The sequence below is a fragment of the Monodelphis domestica genome, chromosome 2 (genome assembly GCF_027887165.1).
Source record: "Monodelphis domestica isolate mMonDom1 chromosome 2, mMonDom1.pri, whole genome shotgun sequence".
Lineage (NCBI taxonomy): Eukaryota > Metazoa > Chordata > Mammalia > Didelphimorphia > Didelphidae > Monodelphis > Monodelphis domestica.
The window spans coordinates 1,832,985-1,839,288 of NC_077228.1; the positions used below are offsets into that span (position 1 = coordinate 1,832,985).

Sequence of the window (6,304 nt, forward strand, 5' to 3'; positions counted from 1 at the left end):
GAGGCCTCCTTCAGGGAAGCTCCTTTCCTGCCAAGGCAGCAGCCGCCCGGGTTCTGGGCTGCCTGGAATGCCCGTCCGCCTCCCCGGAGGGGAGCGCTCAGGTGGGCCCGCTGGAGGAGGGGGAGGACGCCAGGCAGCGCTGGGCTCCTCCAGTGCCGGCCGGGGTGACCTTCGCTGGGGCTAATTGCGCAGTGATTGTCGCTAATCAGCTCCTATTTGAAAGGAACAAATGGGGGGGGGGGGGCAGCTCGTTAGGGCTGCCATTAGGATGGCGTGCGCTGGAGCGCAGGGAGGAGGGGCAGCCCCGGGCACTTCCACCCTGCCTCATCTCTGCCGGGAGTCAGGGAGCCCCGCCCGGCCTGCAGCAGAAGGGGGGGAGGGGGCAAGAAGGTGCGAGGCATAGCCAGGCTCTGGCCCTAGTAGGGAAGGGAGGGCCATCGTGAGGGGGCGGGGCTGCTGGCCCGGGGCGTTTCTACCGGCGCCTTCAGGGCCATTGCAAGGTGGAGGCATGGGCCGGGCCCAACACCCTCAGGAGCCGCATCTGCCTGGGGAGGTTCCATGGCTGAGGAGGGCAGGCAGCGAGTAGAAGCCCGGGTGCCCCAGGGCGCCCCAGCTCCTGGGAGGCCAGCGGAGATGGATGGTGGTCAAGGTGGTGCCGAGCACTGAGGGAGCTTGGGCTCTCCGGGCTCTCCTGCCCCGGAGCGTCTCCCTTCTGGGCCCAAAACTGACCCTTCCTCCAGCTGAGAACTCTCCCATCAGGGCTCTCCCGCTGCCCCCAGGCCCTCTGGCCACTTCTCGGGTTCTGCCGCCAGGGCCCTTCCCTGTCCTGCTCGCCTTCCTTTGTCCCGTCTTAGACCAGGGCGTCCACGAGAGGGAATCGGCGCTTATGGAGCACCTCCTGCATGCCGGGCACATTTGAACACCCAGCCTCCTCCTGTCTGACCAGGACTCCCCAAAGTGCCCTGGTGAGGCCGGGCTCTGTGTACTCAAATGGGAGGTTTAAGACTCCTCCTGTGGACTTTATCTCACTCAGCCTGTTGGGATTCCGGCTCTGTAATCCACTGGCGAGGAATCATCCCAAATTCTGCATCATTTAATGCAAATCGGATGGGGGACCATCTGTGCCTTTGCCCAGGTCAGCCATGTCTTCATTCTGGCTGGACTGCTGCCCTGACTGTCCTTCAGATGTTCTCAACTAGATCCCAGAAACCACTCTACCCCTGGGGGGCACAGACACTCCTGCACTAAGTGCCTTTGTAGTCCCCCTCCCCCTTTCTTGCTTTTTTCCGTGTTTTGTCTTACTACCTTAGAACGGAAGCTCCTTGAAGGCAGAGATTGTCTGACTTTCTGCTTATGTCTGTATTTCCATTGCAGAAATGTCACCCCAAAATCTGGGGTGCACTGCTTGCTCCCTACACGTAGACATCTTTACAAGGTGTAATGCACAACTGAGAACTATGTATATTTCTTTAGAACCCCTTTCTATAATTATCAGTAAGGCTTGTTATCTGTTTTGCCTCCTAATTAAATGATCTTTTTGGCTAAATATTTAGATGCAATGCTATTAAGCATAATGGAAGTTTACTGCTTTAACTCTTTAAAAAAATCCCATTTTTACTATTGCATTGTTTGCTATCATGATTACCATCCCTGATTTTTATAACTTCTTGAAGGTATAGTCAATTCTCCTTTTATCCTTCATTTTCCTGTTTCTTATCATTCTGTACTCTGTGATTCTACTTTCTATTGCATTCTGCTACCTTCCCCCATTTTATGGGTGGGTTCATTCCATTCATATTCACATTTAGTATTACCGTATATTTCTTTACTTTGTTTCCATTTCCAGTTTTCTTCTCTTTTCCCCTGCACGTTCTCAGACTTGATCCCTGTGTGAATTAACTTTTCTTGGCTATACTTATTAGCTACAAGGGAAGGCTTGTACTTGAAAGAGAATAACTGTAGGTGAGTAACAGGAATGCAAAGTGAAAAGAAGATCAGAAAAAAAAATCACAAAAGAGAGCAGACTAACACTGGCTAACAGGGCAATATCAGTATGACAATGTCAAATAAAATATATATCTCAAAATGTATTTTTATTCTGAATTTAATAAACAACAGCCCCCTGAATATCTTATATATAAAGTAGAATTGAAAGATAATTCCATGTGACATCATGAATCTCTTATTACATATAGCTTACATTTTTTAAAAAGCATATACTAAGTTAAACATGTTATTTCTAAAGCTTTCCTTCTTGATAGTTTTCTTGAAATTAATATTTTATTCAATATTATTGTGCCCATTAGGGATAGACGTCTATAGTATTCTTTTTCTACTTTGTCTCTCCCTGGTTTAGGTATTAAGAAAATATTTGAATTATGAAAGAATGCTATAGGATACTATATTTTCCTATTTTTAAACGATTATATAATATTATGATTAATTATTATTTTAAAGTTAGGCAGAAGCAACTTACAAATTCACTGGGTTGGGTCCTAAAAAATCTTTTTTCCTTTGGGAGTTAACTTATCATCTATTCACATGTGTCATCTGAATTTGGGGAGTTGAAATTCTATTTCCTGTTTTTTTATCTACTTTATGTGTTTGTAAACATTTATCGAGTTGAGATGTCATTTAATTGAGCAAAACAATTTCTAGTCATTTGCTTTTTCTGTTTTTTATGATTTTCCTTTCATTTTTAATAATGCCCATTTATTTTCCTCTTTTTAAAACCCCACTAGCTAATTATTCTATTCTTGAAAAAGAAGCTATGTGCATGTCATGGTTATTTGGCATTTCATATGCAAACCTTATTTTCTCTTCTTCTTTGTGGAAATGTCCTCATTTTTAGTTGGTCAAATGTATTTAAAAAAGAAACCTTGGCCCAAAAAGGAAAGGAAAACAGCCCGAGTGGAAGTTGCCTATTCCTTTCTCATAGTGTTCTCAAAGAGAAGCAAAGAGACCCAAAGGTTTGTTGAGATTAGTAGCAGAGACCTGTGGATAGGTAAGCCATCAGTGACTTCCTGTGTGCCTTTCTTTTGTCCACAGTCACCCTTCCATTAAAGTCCCTCTCTAGTGTCTCACCATGATGTGGAGGCATTGCTGGTTAATTAAGTAATGGATTAAAAGCGTGTGCAAGTGCAGTCCCTGCTCTAAGCGCTCCCAATGGGGAAAGCCTTCCACTGTGGGTCTGGGGGGCCGTTCCAGCTCCTTCGGGAGAGCTTCATCACCAAGACTGACCCCAGACGCGATCAAGTTTCAAGGAACACACACTGAGTTCCAGTTGGTGTCCCCGAAGAGAACCCCACGCCAAGACCATCCCAGATGTCGGTATCCCAAAGCGATCTTGGGCTCCTCTGTGCATTGCTTGTTCATGCCTGTTGATCCAAGGGCCTTGGAAACCCTGTGCTCTCCGCCACTGATTTCCTCATTCCTTTACTTGCTGAGGGCCTGCCGCCCTTCTCAAGTGCTTCTCCCACGTCCTCGCCTACTACGCGAGGTCCTGAGGTTGGAGTTCAGGCAGGGGTGGCTCCATCATCGTGGATGCTGAGATGGAGGCTGGCAAATCTGCTCCGGTGCACATCGACTACATCTCCCCTTCTCTCACGCTGGGACAGTTACCCAAGAAAGCCTTTTGGTTTGCACGTGAACCATCTCTGAGGCCTTGTTGCCTCTTCTCCGGGCTCGCAGCTAATTAAACAATACCCCACACACACGCGTGCACACACACATACACACACTCTGTCACACCAGCCTCCCAATGGACCTCCTTGCTCCCAGGCTCTCCCATCCCCACCCCTCATTCCCAAAGTGCCAGGATCTGCATTTTTCTGTAGAGGAGTAACAGTGGGCATGGGCCAGGCCAGACCGGGTCCAGTGCCAGGAAAGAACAGGCTTAGTAGCAGGGAGGCGTCAGATAAGCCATAGTCAGACCAGGGCGCTTCAGAGTTCTTGATTGCAGAAGCGGAGCAGGTTCAGGTGATGGGGACCCCAAGGGTGCTATCCTCTTCTCTGCATAGCTTAAAGGGATGGGGGGAGCTCCTGGAAGCTGTAGCCTGCAGGCCCTGGACGTTGTAGTGGGAGGGACACCCGCATGGATCCTGGAGTCCGCAGGAAGAAGAATGGAGTGGGGAGAGAGAGGACGACGAGGCACCCACTGCTGACCTCTAAGTGGAGGCCACAGCATGGGGAAGAGGGGACGATGGGGAGAGGAAGAGAAGCAGATGGAGCCTTCGGGGATGCTGACTCACCTCCCCTTCAGGCCTTCCATAGGGTACCAACCCCAACCTTTCCTCCAGCTTGTCTCCTGCTATGCTCCTCCATGGCCTCCCTGCCTCCCGATGAGCATTGGTGCTATGGCGGCCTATCATTGGAGCCTCAGAGTGTTTTCTGCTGATGCATTTGGCCTCTGCTCTTTGAGTTCCTGGTCCCGACTTCTGGCACACCAAAGGCCCAGAACAACCTTCTGCCCTTTTCCTCATCCACCCCATGTGCACTGGGGGCCCCAGGACGGCGCCACAGCACCCCCTGTTGGCCCTGGGTGACTCCAGAGCTGGCCCTGCTTCTGCTGGAGCTTAGAACAGAGTTAGCCAGAATGTCCACTTCCGATGGACAGCTCGAGGACAGATTCTCAGGGATGGTTGATGGCGCCAAGCCCTCCTTTGTCCACTTCTCAGCCCCAGGAAGGATCCTCAGGGACAGTCAATGGCCTGCACCCTCCTTTGTTCACTTCTCAGCCCCAGGAAGGATCCTCAGGGACGGTCAATGGCCTGCACCCTCCTTTGTTCACTTCTCAGCCCCAGGAAGGATCCTCAGGGACAGTCAATGGCCTGCACCCTCCTTTGTTCGCTTCTCAGCCCCAGGAAGGATTCTCAGGGATGGTCGATGGTGCTGCGCCCTCCTTTGTTCACTTCTCAGCCCCAGGAAGGATCCTCAGGGACAGTCAATGGCCTGCACCCTCCTTTGTTTGCTTCTCAGTCCCAGGAAGGCTCTTCAGGGATGGTCGATGTCCTGCACCCTCCTTTGTTCGCTTCTCAGCCCCAGGAAGGATCCTCAGGGACAGTCGATGGCCTGCACCCTCCTTTGTTCGCTTCTCAGCCCCAGGAAGGATCCTCAGGGACAGTCGATGTCCTGCACCCTCCTTTGTTCGCTTCTCAGCCCCAGGAAGGATCCTCAGGGACAGTCAATGGCCTGCACCCTCCTTTGTTCGCTTCTCAGCCCCAGGAAGGATTCTCAGGGATGGTCGATGGTGCTGCGCCCTCCTTTGTTCACTTCTCAGCCCCAGGAAGGATCCTCAGGGACAGTCAATGGCCTGCACCCTCCTTTGTTTGCTTCTCAGTCCCAGGAAGGCTCTTCAGGGATGGTCGATGTCCTGCACCCTCCTTTGTTCGCTTCTCAGCCCCAGGAAGGATCCTCAGGGACAGTCGATGTCCTGCACCCTCCTTTGTTCGCTTCTCAGCCCCAGGAAGGATCCTCAGGGACAGTCAATGGCCTGCACCCTCCTTTGTTCACTTCTCAGCCCCAGGAAGGATCCTCAGGGACAGTCAATGGCCTGCACCCTCCTTTGTTTGCTTCTCAGCCCCAGGAAGGCTCTTCAGGGATGGTCGATGTCCTGCACCCTCCTTTGTTCGCTTCTCAGCCCCGGGAAGGATTCTCAGGGATGGTCGATGTCCTGCGCCCTCCTTTGTTCGCTTCTCAGCCCCGGGAAGGATTCTCAGGGATGGTCAATGTCCTGCACCCTCCTTTGTTCGCTTCTCAGCCCCAGGAAGGATTCTCAGGGATGGTCGATGGTGCTGCGCCCTCCTTTGTTCACTTCTCAGCCCCAGGAAGGATCCTCAGGGACAGTCAATGGCCTGCACCCTCCTTTGTTTGCTTCTCAGTCCCAGGAAGGCTCTTCAGGGATGGTCGATGTCCTGCACCCTCCTTTGTTCGCTTCTCAGCCCCAGGAAGGATCCTCAGGGACAGTCGATGGCCTGCACCCTCCTTTGTTCGCTTCTCAGCCCCAGGAAGGATCCTCAGGGACAGTCGATGTCCTGCACCCTCCTTTGTTCGCTTCTCAGCCCCAGGAAGGATCCTCAGGGACAGTCAATGGCCTGCACCCTCCTTTGTTCGCTTCTCAGCCCCGGGAAGGATTCTCAGGGATGGTCGATGTCCTGCGCCCTCCTTTGTTCGCTTCTCAGCCCCAGGAAGGATTCTCAGGGATGGTCGATGGTGCTGCGCCCTCCTTTGTTCACTTCTCAGCTGATCAGAGCCGGCCTTGGGTATGTGTGCAGTGAGAGAGTTTGCTCTCCCAGGTGTCTGTAGC

At 51.6% G+C, this 6,304-nt stretch overlaps 1 protein-coding gene across 5 annotated transcripts in view; it reads left to right on the forward strand.

Moving 5' to 3' along the window:
- Positions 1 to 6,304, forward strand: part of SLC44A5 (solute carrier family 44 member 5) — a 201,976-nt gene that overhangs the window by 128,334 nt on the left and 67,338 nt on the right. The window lies entirely within an intron of this gene.